Source organism: Lissotriton vulgaris, chromosome 9 (assembly GCF_964263255.1).
Source record: "Lissotriton vulgaris chromosome 9, aLisVul1.2, whole genome shotgun sequence".
Lineage (NCBI taxonomy): Eukaryota > Metazoa > Chordata > Amphibia > Caudata > Salamandridae > Lissotriton > Lissotriton vulgaris.
This window is the reverse complement of record NC_141697.1, coordinates 784407745-784427866: the sequence shown is the minus strand read 5'-3', so window position 1 is coordinate 784427866 and position 20122 is coordinate 784407745. Positions and strand designations below refer to the sequence as shown.

General features: G+C 51.3%; 1 protein-coding gene and 1 non-coding gene across 2 annotated transcripts in view; one reads left to right on the top strand and one right to left on the bottom strand.

The window, feature by feature from the left end:
- Window positions 1-20122, bottom strand: part of CTSW (cathepsin W) — a 536072-nt gene that overhangs the window by 480804 nt on the left and 35146 nt on the right. The gene's annotated exons all lie outside the window — the stretch shown is intronic.
- LOC147692259 (U5 spliceosomal RNA) lies at window positions 12592-12705 on the top strand. Its single transcript, XR_015300206.1, has one exon. It is a non-coding gene; the product is annotated as a U5 spliceosomal RNA (small nuclear RNA).

Sequence of the window (20122 nt, the reverse complement as noted above, 5' to 3'; positions counted from 1 at the left end):
TGCCATCTAAGGCCACACCATCAACTGAGCCATCTTCAGGGTTCTGAGTTAACAGGTCTGGGAGAGGGTCACTCTCTTCCTCCTGCCCCTCATCTGTAGCCATGAGCAAGCCCATGTCTGCCCTGTCAACATATGCCTTCAGTCTGTTGACATGGAGCACCCTGTGGGGGCTCCTGGGAGTTCCTAGGTCCACCAAGTAGGTAACCTCTCCCTTTTTCTCAACAATTGTATGGGGTCCAGACCATTTGTCTTGGAGTGCTGCTGGGGCCACTGGCTCCAACACCCATACCTTCTGTCCAGGCTGATACTCAGTCAAGACAGCCTTTTGGTCATGCCAAGCTTTCTGTAATTCTTGGCTAGCCTCAGGGTTTTTGGATGCCCTCTCCATATACTCAGCCATCCTGGAGCGGAGACCAAGTACATAGTCCACTATGTCTTGTTTAGGCTTTTTGAGAGTTAACTCCCATCCTTTCCTCACTAGACATAGGGGTCCTCTTACAGGGTGCCAAAACAACAATTCAAAGGGGCTAAAGCCAACCCCCTTTGTGGGACCTCTCTGTAAGCAAACAGAAGGCAGGGTAGAAGGATGTCCCATCTTCGCCTGAGCTTTTCAAGTAATCCTTTGACCATAACCTTTAGGGTCTTGTTAAATCTCTCAACAAGCCCATTACACTGTGGATGATAAGGAGTGGTGAACTTGTAGTTGACACCACATTCCTTCCACATAGCTGTCAAGTATCCTGACATGAAGTTGGCACCTCTGTCAGATACTACCTCCTTAGGAAACCCCAGTCTGGAGAAAACTCCAAGTAAGGCCCTGGCCACAACAGGAGCTGTTGTGGGCCTAAGTGGAATTGCCTCTGGGTACCTGGTGGCATGGTCCACCACCACCAGTATGAATCTGTGCCCAGATGCTGTAGGGGGATCCATTGGACCTACAATATCAATCCCCACTCTTTCAAAGGGAACCCCCACCACAGGTAGTGGTATCAGGGGGGGCCTTTGTTGTGCCACCTCCTTTACCACTGGCTTGGCAGGTTACACAGGAGCGACAAAACTCCTTGGTGTCTTCAGACATGTGAGGCCAGTGAAAGTGAGGGACAAGCCTGTCCCAAGTCTTATTCTGGCCTAGGTGTCCTGCTAAAGGAATATCATGGGCCAAGGTAAGAAGGAAGCCCCTAAATTGCAGAGGTATAACCAACCTCCTGGTTGTATCAGGCTTGGGGTCTCTACCCTCTGAATAAAGGAGCCCATCATCCCAATATACTTTATGGGTACCTTGAGCATTCCCAGCAGCCTCAGCAGCAGCCTGCTGTCTGAGGGGTTCAAGAGAAGGACAGGTTAACTGAGCCTGCCCCAAGTCTGCCCTAGAAGGTCCCCCTGTCCCCAGAAACTCAACCTGATCAGGTTCAAGTTCTTCAGGGACAGTTCCTTCAGGGGTCTCAAGATCATCTTCCTGTGAAGGCTGATCCTCACTTGTAGGCAGTTGGGAAGGCACAGCCTTTACCCCCCTGTTCTTCTTCTTGGAAGGTGCTTGGTCCATTGTTCCAGGATCCAAGACCTGAGGTTCAGAGAGGCACTTTTTGGCCTGTGACCTGGTCACAGCAAGGACATGTGATGATATCCCTAACACCTCTGCATGAGTCCTGTACTCAACTTCTGACCATAGAGAGTTCTCCAGGTCATTGCCCAACAAACATTCAACTGGGAGATCAGCACTAACCACAACTCTTTATAGGCCAGTTACCCCTCCCCAGGAAAAGTTAACAATTGCCACACTATGTGTAGTGGTGACATTGTTGGCATTGGTCACCAGGTAATTATCACCTGGCAGGTATTGTCCAGGGTCCACAAAGCTAGGTGTCACCATAGAGACACTGGCACATGTGTCCCTGTATGCTTTAGCCACTTTTTCATTAATCAAAGGTGTCTGCCTGTACTTGCCCAGATTACTGGGGCTGACAGTAGGGGTCCAATCTAGTTCCCCATCACAAATCAGAACAGCCTGTGTAGGGGTTCTGACTAAGCCAGAATCTCCCTCAGTTCCCAAGGTGATACCCACTACCCCCTTAGTTTGTGGACCAACACTGCTAACTGTACTAGTGGGTGCAGGTGCCTTGGGGGCTGCAGTGTTGGGGGCTCCACCCTTTTTACACTCACTTGTCTAGTGAGAGGTGTTTTTACATGTACTACTCCAGGGTTTTCTTTGACCTTCTTTCTTCTTCTTCTTGGAAGTTTGGGACCCACCCTCAGTATTAGTTTGGGGCCTTGTTGAAGACTTCTGGTCTTTAGCTTTCTGCTCCGCACCCTTCTGGTCTGTTTTCTTTTGGTCACCACCCTGGTTCTGGTTCTGGTTCTTTTGCTTAACTCTGGTTCTAACCCATTTGTCTGCCCTCTTTCCCAATTCTTGGGGAGAGGTCAGATCTGAGTCAACCAAATGTTGATGCAACTGCTGGTTCTGACAATTATTTAAAATGTGTTCTCTCATAAGCAAATTGTACAATCCTGTATAATCTGTAACCTTACTTCCCAGCAACCATCCCTCCAGAGCCTTAGTGGCACATTCAACAAATTCAGACCAGTCCTGAGTCTGTGTCTTCTGGGTATCTCTGAACATTAACCTGTACTGTTCAGTGGTTAAGCCCAACCCATCAATCAGAGCACTCTTCAGGACCAGGTAGTTTCTAGAATCCACATCACTAACTGTGAGGAGTCTGTCTCGGCCTCTACCTTCAAAGGAGAGCCACAAGATTGCTGCGCACTGCTTCTGAGGGATCCGTTGTACTTTGCAGGCTCTCTCAAGTGCAGTCATCCATTTGTGGATATCATCCCCTGCTTTGTAGGGGGGCACAATCTTACTCAGGTTTCTGTTATCAAAAGACCTGTCTTTATCCTTTGGGATAATGCTGCCACCAGTGGGTACTAACCCACTCTCTCTAGGCTGTCTTGCTCTAGCAAGTTTCTCTTGGGCCAGGGCAACCTCTAGTTCCCTCTTCTGGATCCTAAGCTCAGCCTCTCTCATGTTGGCCTCATGTTCCCTTCTCTGAGGGCTAGTCATCCCCCTTCTGGAGTGACCATGAGAGCCTCTAGAAGCCTGGGAGGTATTGGATTCACCTGAGTGATTCCTCCTCCTCCTATGCTCCTGGTTAAGTCAACTTGGGGGCCTGGGTAAGGTCATCCTTAGCTCAGTCCCAAATACACTTAAGGTAGCCTGTTTAAGCCTGCTGGCTGGCACCTGACTATTTCTACCATCATCAGAGTAACTGCTCCCCCCTTCTGTCTCCTCTTCTTCCTCCTCCTCATCAGGCTGAATATCTCCAGTGACTTGGTCATCCTCATCTACCTGGACTATAGGGACAGGGGTATCAGTATTGTCATCGTCAGTGGGAGAGCCTCCTTCAGCATTCCCTGTGGGGTCTGCTTTAGAGGTCTTTAGAGCTTCAGACTGGTCTAAAAGCTCTCTAAGGTGGTCTGTAGTAGGGGTTGGCCCTGTCTTGAGACCTTTTGAGGCACAAAGCTGCCTCAATTCCTTAAAATTAAGCATAGCAAATTTGGATGGTGCCCTTGGAGGGTCACTCTCAACAGAGACAGTCTCAGCGGACCCCTCTGCTCCAGACATTGCTCTAGTGTGGGTGGATATGTTGCAATCTACCTACACTGGTGTTTACCTACTAAACCTATCTTGTAGTTGTAGTCAGGGTGTGCTACTCCCTATCCTCTACAACAACTAAGTTCAGTAGAACTTAAGTATACTAGTCTTGTTTTATATGTACCTAGCAGGTACCTGTATGATCTTTCAAATGATTATCTCAAAGATTGTAATGGTAAAACAACAGCAAGCTCAAATCCCAACCGCTGCTCACCAATGTGAGAAGTTGCCCTGGTATATGATGCTCACTGGTTCTAGTGATCACCTTGTACCATGCCAAGCAACCCTTATGATGATTGGTTGTAAGTCAACCTTATAGACCAGCTATCCTAGTAGCGTGGACAAAGCAGTCTTAGGCTAAACTCTGTAAAGGCATGTGAATCAAGCTGTTATACCATACACAATCCCCTTGAATACCAAATGAAAGGACACCACACAGATATATATTGAAAATATATATATATTTATTTACTACAAAATCCCCTATACTCTTTATGAGCACAGAAGCAAATGCGTTAAAACAAAACACAGTTTAAATATACAAAAGTTGCACAATATGGATGAGCCCTAGGGGCCACCTAAACCATATACTAAAATAGTGGTATAAGAGCCACCTAGCTGAAAGGAAGTAGGCCTACGGAATTGGGAATCGCTGGAGCTGTTCGGGACTAACAGTGAAGAAGTTGGGAAAGGCCCGCGGGACTCGGGTACAGTGCGGAAAGTGCACGCATATACCAATGTAATGTCAATGGTGCGTAAAAGTTACAAAGTTACTGTTTAAGGAACCTTCCGGCTGATCTAGAAGGAAAAAACTTTAGACATAGGCACTAGAGGTGTGTACCAGTGTAGGAACACCGGCATTGCTGAGTTACCTCACCCACAGGAAGCGGGTGCACAGGTGCGAAGTAGTGTCGGGTTTCGTCACGCAGGTCGATGGTGCTAGGAGCTATAGATGCTGCAGGCGTCGAGACGAGAAGAGTTCCGGTGGATCCAAGGGTGGATCTGAAGTGGTGAAGACCTGAAAGCAGAGGGGATAATGTTCAAAGTCACTAGCCAGTGACTACCGTGGAACCAGGATGGAACCAGGCAATGTCGGGTGCAAACAGGCGATGAGGTGCAGCTTGTCTCCTCAGCCACGTGGACACGAAAAGGTCGAGGACGTCCAGGAGTCGATCACAAGCTGTCCCACAAAGGCTCTAGCTGATGGCGGTGTCGGCAACTTGATTGGAGCAAACAGGCCTTGGCTAATGCAAGCCACGCAGGAAGTGAAAATAGCTTATCACTTGGACCAGCAAGGTCAGAGTGGGTGCTCCTTTTTACAGGAGCGAGGGCAAGTGTGGAGCAACCAGACCCGCAGTGTAAATTGTAAGTTTCGTCGCCAAGATGGCCGCTGACCACATGGCAAGTGGCCGGGATGGCGTGTCGAGTGGCACGATGCAAAAGGGCCCCACGCAGATCGTGGAGATGCTGGGGGGCTGATCTTCGGTGCAAGGGCTGCTCGGTTGTGGGGCTTCTCAAACCCTAAAGCACAGTGTTGAGGGTGCCTCGGGTGCTGCGCAGTCAGCTTCTCGGGGGTCTTTCGAGATGTCCGGTCCCACGTCTCTCGGTGCCTCCACGGGTCCCTTCTTTGCAGGGACTGTGGATCGGGCTGTGAGAAGTCTGGGAGTCTGTATCTCGTCAGGCTCTGGGCTCGGGCTCCGGCAGGAGGCGGCGGCAAGGCAGATGTCGAGTTGCTGGATGGTGCCTGTGTTCACAGGTTGGCCACTCCTAGGCCACAAGAGAGATGCTCTTCAGTCTTCTGTGCAGCAGAATGTCGAAGTCCAGTCGTCTTCTTAGTTTCAAGTTGATTCAGGATGATCTGAGGTGCTATGGCACTGCTCCCACTCTTATTCCCAATCTGAGGGGTGGATCACCTGCTAGGTCCCTCCTTTGGGTGGGACCAGGAAAGGGGGCGGTTACACCCCCTTTCCTTTGTCCAGCTCCTCGCCAAGACTGGGGCTGGAAAGCCCCAGGACCGGTTTGGACTGGCTTATGCACGAGGACACCTTGTGTGCCCCGGGCATGTCTGATTCTAGTCAGCCCTGTCCTACCCAATACACAGAATCCTGTCTGGGGTGGTGCTCGCACCTCCCAAGGCAGGAAACCCTTTGTCCAAGCCTCCCTCGCTGGAAGGACTCCCAGCAGCAGGAGTTCAGACTTGTGTCCGTGATGGCAGTATCCATTTTGTGATGCTGAGGCTCGAGTTTAACTTTAACCGGGGTTCAGGTTATGTACATGTCGTGTCCCTCTAGAAGGGTGGAATGCTATCCCCGTCGACAGAACTGTCGAGGGGATAGTATTGCAAATCGTATGACACCTTACTCGACATGTTTTGATGAAGCCAAACCAAAGTTAGCATATAACCGCGAGGATTATAATGCACTTAAGAGTATATGGTATGGCAATATCCCGGAACAGCTAAGGGAGTTGTTCTCGACAGGTGCAGGCAGGCTCAGCTCATGCTAAAGCACCACCTCACATGAAACCACGCACTCTGCCTCCAGGATTGCAGAGGCCTTCCATAGGAGTGGCTTATAGGTTAACATGTGTCCAGTTAAGGTTAGATATAGGGATACTATATCTAAGTAAGAGGTGATTACACCAACGTACCCCAGCTGAGTGATCAGCCAGTTGTGTCAAATATGGAGGCCAGGCCAGGGGTGGCACAATACATGCTGCAGCCTCTGGTAGGCCTTGGCTACACCTATGCCCTATGCTACACCTATGCTATGGTACACTGTTACAGGGGCCTATAAGGTGAACCAATTCCAATTGGTAATGCACCTAGAGTGCATTGACAGTAATTTAGAGAGAGAACCGCAGGCTGTGCGTCTGATTAGCAGGCCCATAGCCACATTAAGTCATAAACCAGTGAAGCAAAAAGCAAAAATTTGGGGTGACCATAGGATAGCAGACCCTACTCTCCTACAACGACTGATAGCTAGAAACCGGTCCTAGGATGCTTGATTCCGGTCCAGGGAAGACATGGCTTGGCAGTTCGGGCTGGACTGTTCCCATGAGGCACAGGGTCAGACTGATTTGCATATGGCCATGTCTGAACTGGGGTAGCTTGGTGAGCAAAATAACGATGGATTAAACCCAGATCTGTGACTGGGGGTGAATGTTTTGCCATTGTGCAACATTCTGTCCATCATCTTGTGTGTGCTTTGCTGTTCACCCAATGTGGGAAGGGTATGCCCAGACGTGGGTCCCGTGCTCACTACCCCACTGGAGTCAAGCTATCCTGGCTGAAGACGGCTGATAGCCAGAAAAAGGGTCCTAGGATGCTTGATTCAGGTCCATTGAAGACATGGCATGGCAGTTCGGGCTGGACTGTTCCCATGAGGCAAAGGGTCAGACTGATTTGGATATGGCCATGTCTGAACTGGGGTGGCTTGGTGAGCAAAATAACGATGGATTAAACGCAGATCTGTGACTGGGGGTGAATGTTTTGCCATTGTGCAACATTCCGTCTATGATCTTGTGTGTTTTGCTGTTCACCCTATGTGGGAAGGGTATGCCCAGACGTGGGTCCCGTGCTCACTACCCCACTGGAGTCAAGCTATCCTGGCTGAAGACGGCTGATAGCCAGAAACCGGTCCTAGGATGCTTGATTCAGGTCCAGGGAAGACATGGCTTGGCAGTTCGGGCTGGACTGTTCCCATGAGGCACAGGATCAGACTGATTTGCATATGGCCATGTTTGAACTGGGATGGCTTGGTGAGCAAAATAACAATGGATTAAACCCAGATCTGTGACTGGGGGTGAATGTGTTGCCATTGTGCAACATTCCGTCCATCATCTTGTATGTTTTGCTGTTCACCCTATGTGGGAAGGGTATGCCCAGACGTGGGTTCCGTGCTCACTACGCCACTGGAGTCAAGCTATCCTAGCTGAAGACGACTGATAGCTAGAAACCGGTCCTAGGATGCTTGATTCCGGTCCAGGGAAGACATGGCTTGGCAGTTCAGGCTGGACTGTTCACATGAGGCACAGGGTCAGACTGATTTGCATGTGGCCATGTCTGAAGTGGGGTGGCTTGGTGAGCAAAATTACAATTGATTAAACCCAGATCTGTGACTGGGGGTGAATGTTTTGCCATTGTGCAACATTCCGTCCATCATCTTGTGTGTTTTGCGATTCACCCTGTGTGGGAAGGGTATGCCCAGACGTGGGTCCCGTGCTCACTACGCCACTGGAGTCAAGCTATCCTGGCTGAAGACGGCTGATAGCCAGAAACCGAACCTAGGATGCTTGATTCCGGTCCAGGGAAGACATGGCTTAGCAGTTCGTGCTGGACTGTTCCCATGAGGCACAAGGTCAGACTGATTTGCATCTGGCCATGTCTGAACTGGGGTGGCTTACTGAGCAAAATAACGATGGATTAAACCCAGATCTGTGACTGGGGGTGAATGTTTTGCCATTGTGCAACATTCCGTCCATCATCTTGTGTGTTTTGCGATTCACCCTATGTGGGAAGGGTATGCCCAGACGTGGGTCCCGTGCTCACTACGCCACTAGAGTCAAGCTATCCTGGCTGAATACGGCTGATAGCCAGAAACTGGTCCTAGGATGCTTGATTCCGGCCCAAGGAAGACATGGCTTGGCAGTTCGGGCTGGACTGTTCCCAAGAGGCACAGGGTCAGACTGATTTGCATATGGCCATGTCTGAACTGGGGTGGCTTGGTGAGCAAAATAACGATGGACTAAAATCAGATCTGTGACTGGGGGTAAATGTTTTGCCATTGTGCAACATTCCGTCCATCATCTTGTGTGTTTTGCTGTTCACCCTATGTGGGAAGGGTATGCCCAGACGTGGGTCCCATGCTCACTACGCCACTGGAGTCAAGCTATCCTGGCTGAAGACGGCTGATAGCCAGAAACCGGTCCTAGGATGCTTGATTCCGGTCCAGGGAAGACATGGCTTGGCAGTTCGGGCTGGACTGTTCCCATGAGGCACAGGGTCAGACTGATTTGCATATGGCCATGTCTTAACTGGGGTGGCTGAGTGAGCTAAAGAATCATCCCCTTTTGTTTCGCTTTGTTCGCCCTAAGTTGGCAGGGTATGCTCAGACGTGAGTCCCTTGCTCACATGGCCACAGGATTCAAGATAGCCTGGCTGATGAGGATTATGAATCCGAAACCGGTCCCAGGATGAGTGAAAAGGCCATGCCACACACGTAGATGAGCTCTAATGCACTCCACTGTAAAAAGTGAAACACTTTGAGGAAAACAGGTGAGCGTTCCAATATGCACTGCAAAACAGTGTTCGAAATACATGACTATTGGAAAGGGGAGGCCGCTTGGCCCCCCCGCACGTATGGCGGGGCACCGGCCCCCTCAACCCCCCACCGTGCATCCTCGGTGGTGGGTCGTGCCCCTCCGCCGCGTCGTGATGATGCGGCGGGCGCGCCCCACCACCGATTGGTGCTGGCTCCCGCTTTGACCCGGAAGCGAACCTAATTGCTTCCGGGTCAACAGGAGGGGAGCCAGAGGGTGTTAAAAGGCCAGGGGAGTGCGGGAGGCACCCTCTTGTTCCCGCACTCCCACCAGGATTGCCTCCTTGCCACCGAGGCTCTAGCCGGATTTATTTCCGTGCCTCAGCGAGGAGCCTACTAATTTGTTTTTATATCTTGCAGGCAGCGTCAGGACCCTTGCACCGCGTGGATGATTGGATCATCCGCAGCGCTACTTGTGGCTGATTTGTTTTTATTATTGTAGGAAGGTGGATATCTGACTATGGTTACCCCCAAACTTTTTGCCTGGTGTTTAGCTGGTTTTTGACATAGTTGGCCTGGGATCCTGCTATTCAGGGCCCCAGGCTGATTGCTCTCTCCTTAAAATGGACTCCATGTACCCTAGGTGCATAACATAATTGGAACTGGTTCACCTTATAGGCCCTTGTAACAGTGTACCCTAGGTACCCAGGGCATAGGTGCATCCAAGGCCTACCAGGGGCTGCAGCACGTATTGTGCCACCCCTGGCCTGGCCTCCAGATTTGACACAACTGGCTGATCACTCAGCTGGGGTAAGTTGGTGTAATCACCTCTTACTTAGATATAGTATCCCTATATCTAACCTTAAACTGGACACATGTTAACCTGTAAGCCATTCCTATGGAAGGCCCCTGCAATCCTGGGGGCAGAGTGCGTGGTTACATGTGAGATGGTGCTCTAGCATGAGCTGAGCCTGTCTGCAGCTGTCGGGAACCACGCCCTAAGCTGTTCTGGGATATTGCCATACCATATACTCTTAAGTGCATTATAATCCGCGCGGTTATATGCTATCTTTGGTTTGGCTTTATCAAAACATGTCGAGTAAGGTGTCATACGAATTGGAATACTATCCCCTCGACAGTTCAGTCGACGGGGATAGCATTCCACCCTTCTAGAGGGACACGACATGTGTGTAGCCTTAACCCCGGTTAAAGTTAACCAGAGCCTCAGCATCACAAAATGGATGCTGCCACCACAGACACAAGTCTGACCTCCTGCTGCTGGGAGTCCTTCCAGCGAGGGAGGCTTGGACAAAGGGTTTCCTGCCTTGGGAGGTGCGAGCACCACCCCAGACAGGGTTTTGTGTATTGGGTAGGACAGGGCTGAATAGAAACAGACATGCCCGGGGCACACAAGGTGTCCCCATGCATAAGCCAGTCCAAACCGGTCCTGGGACTTTCCAGACCCAGGCCTGGCGAGGAGCTGGACAAAGGAAAGGGGGTGTAACCGCCCCCCTTCCTGGTTCCTCCCAGAGGAGGGACCTAGTAGGTGATCCACCCCTCAGATTGGGAATAAGAGTGGGAGCAGTGCCATTGCACAGCAGATCATCCTGAATCAACTTGAAACTAAGAAGACGACTGGACTTCGACATTCTGCTGCTCAGAAGACTGAAGAGAATCTCCCTTGTGGCCTAGGAGTGGCCACCCTGTGAACACAGGCACCAACCAGCAACTCGACGTCTGCTTTGCCGCCGCCTCCCGCCGGAGCCCGAGCCCAGAGCCCGACAAGAACCAGACTCCCAGACCTCTCAGAGCCCGATCCACAGTCCCTGCAAAGAAGGGACCCGTGGAGGCACCGAGTGACGTGGGACCGGACCTCTTGGAAGACACTCGAAAAGCTGACTGCGCAGCTTCTGAGGTATCCTCGACGTTGTGCTTTGGGGACTGAGAACCCCCACCATCGAGCAGCCCTTGCACCGAAGATCAGCCCCCCAGCATCTCCACGATCTGCGTGGGGCCCTTTTGCATTGTGCCACTCGACGCGCCATCCCGGCCACTAGCCACGTGGTCAGCGGCCATCTTGGCGACGAATCCGACTAACTACACAGCAGGTCTGGTTGCTCCAGACCTACCCAAGCTCCTGTGAAAAGGAGCACTCGCTCTGACCTTGCTGGTCCGAGTGTTAAGCATCTTTCGATTCCTGCGTGGCTTGCATTAGCCAAGGCCTGTTTGCTCCGATCAGGTCGCCGACCCCGCCAACAGCGAGAAGCCTGCGTGGGACAGCTCGTGACCGACTCCTGGACATCCTCGACCCCCGGTGTCCACGTGGCTGCAGAGAGAAGCTACCCGACAACGCCTGTTTGCACCCGACATCGCCTGGTTCCAATCTGGTTCCACGGTAGTCACTGGCTAGTGACTTTGAACATTGTCCCCTCTGCTTTCAGGTCTTCACAACTTCAGATCCACCCTTGGATCCACCGGAACTCTTCACATCGAGCCGCCTGCAGCATCTTCAGCTCCAAGCACCATCGGCCAGCGTGACGAAACCCGACACTACTTCGACCCTGTGCACCCGCTTCCTGTGGGTGAGGTAACTCAGCTCCGCCAGTGTTCCTACACTGGTACACATCTCAAGGGCCTGTGTCTTAAGTTTCAGCTCCATAGGTCACTCGGAAGGTTCCTAACTTTGTACTTTTTACGCACCATAGACTTTGCATTGGAAAGTGCATGCACTTTGAACACTGCACCCGAGTCCCGCGGGCCTTTCCCGACTTAGTCACTGCTAGTCTCGAATAGCTCCAGCGATTCCCAAGGCCCTAGGCCTGTTCCCTTTCCTATTGGTATCTCTTATACCACTTTCTTAGTATATGGTTTAGGTGGCCCCTAGGGCTCATCCATATTGTGCAACTTATGTGTATTTTAAACTGTCTTGTGATTTAACGCTTGTGCTTCTGTGCTCATAAAGAGTCCAGGGGATTTTATAGTTAATAAATCAATAAATATTTTCAATATATATCTGTGTGGTGTCCCTTTCATTTGGTATTCAAGGGGGTTGTGTATGGTATTACAGCTGGCTTCACATGCCTTTCAGAGTTTAGCCTAAGACTGCTTTGTCCACGTTACCACTAGGATAACTGGTCTACAAGGTTGAATTACAACCAATCATCATAAGGGTTGCTTGGCATGGTACAAAGTGATCACTAAGAATTAGTGAGCATTATATACCAGGCCAACTTCTCACAATTATCTTTCAGGCAGCGTCGGGGACCCTTGCACCGCGTGGACGAGTGGATTCTCGTCCGCAGCGCTACTTTCGACGGAGCGGCAGCGTCGGGGACCCTTGCACCGCGTGGAAGATCGGCAGCGCTACTTTCACTGAACGGTAGCGCAGAGTGTGGGTAGCGCTCCTTCTAGGGCGCTGGGTCCGAGGTGGGAGAACTTGGTGCACACACGAGTTGTTGAGCGCGCTGTAGGGAGTGTTTTTTAATTTTGAGCGCGCGCGGGGGGACCAGCGTTTTAATCTGCAAGCCTCTCTTGATTAAGGAGCGGTAACGGTATTTGTCAGGAAGCGCGTGTGGCTCGACTGGGGGCTGACAGAAACTACACGGTGAAGGCATTTTTTGGAAACGAAGCAGGGTCGAGCCTGGTTAGTAGTTGGATGGGAGACCGTATGGGAGGTCATTACTCATACGCTGGTTTCTCTTCAAACCGAATAAATCTCTCGCGTTTTACTGAAGATTTCAGTGAGAAGGGTTTATGAGTTTTACTCAATTTTGAAATGGCATGTTACCAGAGTAGGATTACTATTTTCAGTGAGAAATATGAAGGGGAGGGGTGGAAGGAGTATGACATCACCTTCAGGAAGGCTAAAGAGTTTGACCATGTGTTATCCTGGGATAGGGTGGACTCCATTTCTTGGTATGGCCAGTTCACGGCCGGGCAACCAGGGAGTGCGGGCTCGAGCTGGAACAAAAGCTACCCCTCCAAACCCCAGCAGCCCTTTCGGCCAGCAGAGGGGGGTTACACGGCCACTAAGACGGGGAGCAGTGGTGGGCGGAAAGGGGTGTGCTGGGATTTTAACAAGCATTCATGCACCAGGGCACAAGGCACTTGTAATTTCAAAAATGCATGTTCCATATGTGGACACCCTTCCCACCCAGAAACAACCTGCCGCTCTAAAGGTAACACCTCTGAAAACAGGGGAAGAAAGAAACAAGATTAAGGTGGGAGGCGGCTGGTAGCTCATTCACCCATTGACGTTCTGGCTATGACTCCTTGGCTGAACAGGTACCCAGACCATTCCTCTGCGAGGATGTTGCAAGAAGGTTTTTTGCAGGGCTTTAGGATTCCAGCGGGGGGATATACCGGGACACCAGAATGTAGGAATCAACTCTCAGTTAGGCGCAACCCAGATGTAGTGGCGACAAAAATTGCTAAAGAGCTGCGCTTGGGTAGGATAGCGGGTCCTTTTAATGACATCCCTGTACCGAATTTTGTTTGCTCACCCCTCGGCGCGGTCCCAAAGAAGGAGGAGGGCGAGTACAGGCTCATCCATAACCTATCAGCACCTAGGGGCACCTCTTTAAACGATGCTATAAATGAAGACATTTGTAGTGTTAAGTATGCATCTTTTGACCAGGCAGTGGAGATGTTGAGGACTCTCGGACCTGGGGCCTTGTTGGCTAATTCAGACATTGAATCTGCTTTTCGGCTATTGCCGGTCCATCTCCTAGATCAGCACCTGCTAGGTTTTGCTTTCCAAGGCAAATTCTATATGGACATGTGTATGCCCATGGGTTGCTCTGTGTCATGCGCCGACTTTGAGAAATTTAGTTCCTTTCTGGAATTAGGCAAGCAACAGGACATACCATGTCATGCACTACCTTGATGACTTTCTCTTTCTTGGCTCGGCGGGCTCGCAGGAGTGTGCGTGGACATTGCAAAATTTTGCGTGCTCATGCGGGCTTTTGGGGTCCCGCTGGCACCTGGAAAAACGGTGGGTCTGGCTACCAACTTGGAATTTTTAGGAATAGAATTGGACCCAATGGATGGTTGTTTTTGGTTACCCTAGGACAAAATCACGAAGTTTAGAGCAGCTCTCCAGCAATGTTTGGTTAAAGAAAGAGTGACACTCCAGCAGTTGCAGCAGACTACGGGCGAGCTGAACTTCGCGCTAAGAGTAATACCCATGGCACTCCCCTTCTCACGCTCAATCTCGCAGGCCATGACGGGCCTGAGGGAGAAACACCATTGCACTAGATTGTCGGCTGAGGTTCGCCAGGACATGCGGATATGGATTGCATTTCTGTAGGATTTTAACGGCAGAGTAGTGTGGTGCGGTCCCCCCACTACGTCTGCAGAGTTAGGCCTATGGACTGGCGCTGCAGGCAGTGTGGGGTTTGGCGCCATCCTTGTGAACAAGTGGGTGGCCCAACGGTGGCCGGTTTGGTGGCAGGAGAGCGGCTTGACAGCTAACATCGGCTTCTTGGAGCTATTTCTAATCTGGGTTGCGTTAACATTTTGGCCTGACCAGTTGTGTAATCATTCTGTGATCTTCTGGCCAGATAACATGACTGTAGTTGAATGTATCAACCAGCAGGTGGCGCGGTGTAAGTTTGTACTACACCTTCTGAAAGAGATTGTACTGGTTTGTATGAAATTGAATGTACAATTTAGGGCCAAACATGTCCCAGGGGTGTTGAATAACGCAGCTGACGCACTTTCTCGCTTTAAGATGCATGTATTCAGGGAACACCTACCATCCGCAGAGGCGAAGCTGGCACATCTCCCAACTACACTCTGGCAGATTGGTGCCCCCTACAGAACCTCATGGCAGCTAGCCTAGCGCCCAGAACCAGAACAGCTTACCAAGGGGCGTTTTTGTCTTATTGCTCCTTTTTGGGACAGGATTGGGCAGAGAAATGTGATCAGGTGGGTAGTTTCGCTAAGTACATGGATGCATTGCATAAGGAGGGGAGTTCAGCAGCGACAGCTAGCAGACACATGGCAGCCGTATCTTTCTTTGCGCAGCTTAAGGGGGCAAAGATCCCACAAATAGTTTCCTTGTGCGGAAGGCACTGAGGGGGTGGCGGCGCCTGCAAGCAATTGCCACAGATTCCAGACAACCGATAGGTTTAGAACGGCTGGCATCGTTATTGAAGGCCTTGCCTGATACCTGTAGTTCACCAGGGGAGGTACTCCTATTCGGGCAGCCTTTTCATTGGCCTTTTATGGGGCGTTACGGGTGGGTGAGCTGGTGGCTAGCAGCAAGCAGGACATTCTAGGAGGTCTTCGGCTGGAACACACAAAGATACTGGGCGACACGCTGTTGATCACCATACGTAAATCCAAAACTGATCAGGAAGGACTGGGGGATAGTCTGGTACTTCATTGTGCACGGACTAATCCTTGCTCCCCAGTGTTCCATGTAGAGGCCTTTCTCAAACAACGTGCTGGCGCAGCGAAGGGAGCATTGTTAATGCATGCAGACGGTACCCCATTGACCAGGTTTCAGTTCCAAAGAGTGCTGGCAATGACTATTAGCAAGGCGGGTCTGAATGCAAATGATTTTGGGACACATTCATTCAGGATAGGGGCAGCCACTGAAGCGACGGCTAGAGGGTTGCATGTGAACAGTGTAAAAAGGATTAGGAGATGGTCTTCCAATTGTTACAAGCATTATGTGCTGCACATGTTGTAAGGTGCCAAGTAAGTGACGCTGACGCCTGTCTTGTTGTTTGCTTGTATTTCAGTTTTTCGATCCTGTCACGCAGGGAAGAAACTAGTACCAGATCACCGGCAGCAAGTATCTTCATCACGGCGAAACCAGGAACATAGGAAGGAGACACAAGTGGTATGGGTGGTTGGTCACTCATATGTGAAACGCATTAAATCTGTCTTCTTTTCAGGCGAATACAGACAGAGGGCGGAACAGGGAGGTTTCAAGGTTTCCTTTCATGGAAGGGGGGGTCTTTCCCTCAGTAAGTTTAGGGATTTTTTTACAGAATTACTCTAGAAACACACCCCACCTCCCTCAGTGGTTATTTTACATCTGGGTGACAACGATTTGGTAATTCTGGGCAGGAGGGTCCTGATGGAAGAGATAATCTCAGTAGTGAACTAGTTAGCCAAGATGCGCCGGGGCTGCACCATAGTGTGGTCTCAGATGATCCCTAGGCTGAGTTGGAGGGGGGGCTCTGTCAGGGGGTTGAATCACTCAGTAAAGAGGACCAACAACAAGATAGAGAAATTATTCCGGTCACCTCAACTGCAGAATATACCACATGGGTGCATCTGGGGGGAGCATCTCTTCTTACAAGACGGGGTCCACCTCACTAGGGCAGGCAACGAGCTGTTTATGGAGAATATTTTTGCATGGCTGGTAGGGTTCTAAGTAGGCATGACCTTTCAGGAGAGGAGGATTGGGGGGGCCAGATAGTCGGGCAACTATGCTGGCCTGTGGCGGTAAGGTCATGATCGGTGAGCAGTCAACTTAAGGTCCTTAGGGGGCGTCACCATTCTTGAATGGGGTCGCCCAGGGGGAGGGGCAAGTTGTCTCTCCGAGAACTCCAGGGGCGGTACATCCGCTTGGTTGGATGGGTGCGGGGGAGGGCGTAGTCACGCTTTCTTTGGGCTGGTTAGCCACCCCACACGTGCAATATGACGTCATTAAACGGCGCAGAGTGCAAGGGCCCTCCCTTTTGGGTAATGGAGTTCATGGAGCGTACGGAGGTAACCGGGGGGGGGGGAGGTACCCTCTCGGTAAACGGGCCCTCTGCGCATGCCCACTCATACGTGAGGGTGCAGCTGGTTAACAAGGACCTGACTCAGGTTAGCGACCTTGCCGTAAAAGCCCAAAATTAGGATATGCAGAAAAATTATAAGTATGATGTTAGATTCGGTTAGGAAACACGCTGTATTAGACATTTGTTAAGGTTAGCCCTTTGATACCTGTCTACATTGATTGTAATCTAATGTCAATTATTTTATCTGCATAAATGCTTGTGTGTAAATATTGTTTATTTCAATTTTAATTTGATTTCATGTTTTAATAAATACGGGGGGGTCGCGAGACCCCCCGCCTTCCAAAGAAACTCTTCTCATGTCCAATTGCTTTAACTGTAATTCAATTCGTGTTGGTGTCCAAGTGGGGGGAGGGGGATGGGCGGTAGTCCCTGACCATATGGAATGGGGGGGGGGGGGCGCTCACCCCCCGCACGTATGGCGGGGCACCGGCCCCCTCAAACCCCCCACTGTGCATCCTCGGTGGTGGGGCGTGCCCGCCGCGTCATCACGACGCGGCGGGCACGCCCCACCACCGATAGGTGCTGGCTCCCGCTTTGACCTGGAAGCGAACTTAATTGCTTCCGGGTCAAGAGGGGGGGAGTCAGAAGGGGTTAAAAGGACGGGGGAGCACGGGAAGCGCCCTCTTGTTCCCGCGCTCCCACCAGGATTGCCCCCTCCCAACGAGGATCTAGCCGGATTTATTTCCCACCCACCAGCCCCTGAAGCAGACTTTTGTGTGGGTGTTTTGATTGGTGGTAACAATGTTTGGGGTCGTAACTTTCACAGTAATTGTGTTGAAGTTAGTTTTTTTTTTCCCCATAGGCCTTTTTCCCGTTTACAGGCGTTAGTATTGAGTGATGTCATGTTGTACAGTAATCATTTTCGTAAGTTCTTTTTTCTTTAGGCCTTTTTTCCCGTTTACAGGAACATAACTGTCGTATTTATTACATGTCATTGGTCAGGCGGTAAGGTCATGATCGGTGAGCAATCAATTTAAGGTCCTTAGGGGGCGTCACCATTCTTTTTTTTTTTCAAAACCAGGTTTTATTGACAGTTCAGAAAGAGATTGCAGAAACATCTACAGCACTCCAGACACTGGAGAGGCTGCAAGCAAATAATCATGAATCACAGTTGCAGCAATCAGCACAAAAATCAGGATAAAATAGGGACATTAACTACCCGGATCCCCCCCTCCAATCCCGTAACAACCCCCACCCGGTTCCCACCCCCACCCCGTTCACGATGGTCACCAGGATCTAAACAAAGTAATCTGCACAAAGATGTTAAAGCGCTCCCACTCCCGTCCCGGCACTCATGATAGTTGATCCGCCATTGTATCCTGCTGCGGCTCCAGCCACAACCCCCTGTATTCTGCCCACCTCTTCCAGATTTTATAGTGTTTGCTGGGGCATCCACGGGCCTCAAACACAGGGCGTTCTAGTCCCATACAATAGTCCAAGCCCCTTTTCCAAACCTCAATCGGGGGGGGCCCCAGGGTTTTTCCAGGCACGGGCCACATCCCGCTTGGCAAACGTAAGACCCAGGAGCAAGAGATGCCTCTTATAGATGTTACCGCCCACTTGCTCCAAGACATGCAGAAAACCCAGTTGCGACGTACGCGGGAGCTGCCAGCCCAGAACCTCATCTAAGCAGTCCCAAATACGCTTCCAATATCGTACCATTGCCCCACAGGTCCACACAGTATGCAGGAACGTACCCATTTCCCTACCACACCTCAGACAGTCGGGGGAGGCAATCAAACCAGCTCGCCACAGCCTCTCTCTCGTATAGTAAGCCCTGTGTAGGTATTTAAATTGGATAAAACGCAGCCGCACGGCGACAGCCGCCTCTCTCGGAGCCGCAAGAGCCTCCCTCCATCCTTCCTCATCTATGTCACCAACGTCTCTCTGCCATTTGGCCCGCAGGCCATCGAGGGAGGGCGCACAGTGAGTGACTAGGGATTGGTATACGCATGAAATTTTCTTCTCCGTCAATTCTCCCATGAATAATTTAGCCTCTATGGGACTGAATTCTGGTAGGGAGTCCAACCCCTCCAGGGCGGGGGAGATGGCATGGCGGAACTGTAGGTATTTGAAGAACTGGGTACTCGGCATATCGTACTCATCCCTCAACTCCTGGAAGGATTTAAGGGTCGTGCCCCTCATAACATGCCCCAACGTCGAGATCCCTATTGAGTCCCAGCCATGAAACCCCGGCAGGGTCGACAAGGCCGGTCGCGACCATTCTGCCACAACGGGGTCTCCCCAGTCAGCTTATTCCACCACCCCATGCGACCAAGTGCCCGACTCCAGACCTGAAAGACAGTCTGTGTAACCACCGGGAGCCTCCTTCTTTTCCCGGCTGAGTATAGTAGCGTGTGCAAGGTATCGGGTTCCATTAGATATCTTTCCAGAGTGTATGCCGGGTCGCCCCGGCATCCATACCACCATTCGTTAAGTACCACGAGATGGGACGCCTGATAGTAGGAGAGGATGTCCGAAGACGCCAGGCCACCGCAGTATGTAGAGAGGAAGCAGGTGCGAAGAGCCACACGCACCGCCCCCCCAGCCCAGAGGAAACGGCCCAGCGCCGAATCAACTTGGCGGAACCATTGTGGCAAGATAGGGTAGGGATGATTCTGCAGTTGGTAGAGCAGGCGAGGAAGAGCGACCATCTTAAAGATGGCCGACCGGCCATACAGGTTCAAGGGCATGCGGGACCACGTCTTCATGTCCGATCTGACTCTGTCCCAAACCGGAATAATATTACGTTCCCACGAGACTCCAGGAATGTCAGTCAAAAACACCCCCAGGTATTTAAGGCCTCCCGTCGCCTGTTGTAGGGCTGACGCCCAGGCACCAAGAGCCACCCCGCTGGCTAGGGTCCACAAAACAGACTTCCTCACATTGAGATTCAGCCCTGATACTTCTCCAAACACTCTCATTATCTCAAGTACTCTGGGGCCTGACCTGTCGAGGTCCATAAGAAAGAACAGTACGTCGTCCGCGTAGAGCGCAATGCGGTCTGACGGCCCAGTCTCCCACTCGAACCCCTTCATCTGTGCATCTATTCGCACCCACCCCGCAAGGGGTTCCATTGCGAGAGCGAATAAGTATGGCGAGAGCGGGCATCCCTGTCGGGTGCCTCGCCCGATGGGAAAGGCGTCTGAAATTGCACCCGCACTGACGCCGTCAGGCCGGTATACAGCAGCCGCACATACGATAGGAATCGAGGGCCTAGATTCAAACGGGGTAGGAGCGCCTGCAAGTATGTCCAACTCAGCGAGTCGAAGGCTCTATCGATGTCGGCCAATAGGAGCACCGCCTGGGAGCCGGTGGCTTTCATCATCTCCAGAGCTACCTGGGCCCGCCTAATATTGTGTCTCGTGGCCCTGTGTGGCATAAAACCAGCCTGGTCCGAGTGGACCATAGCG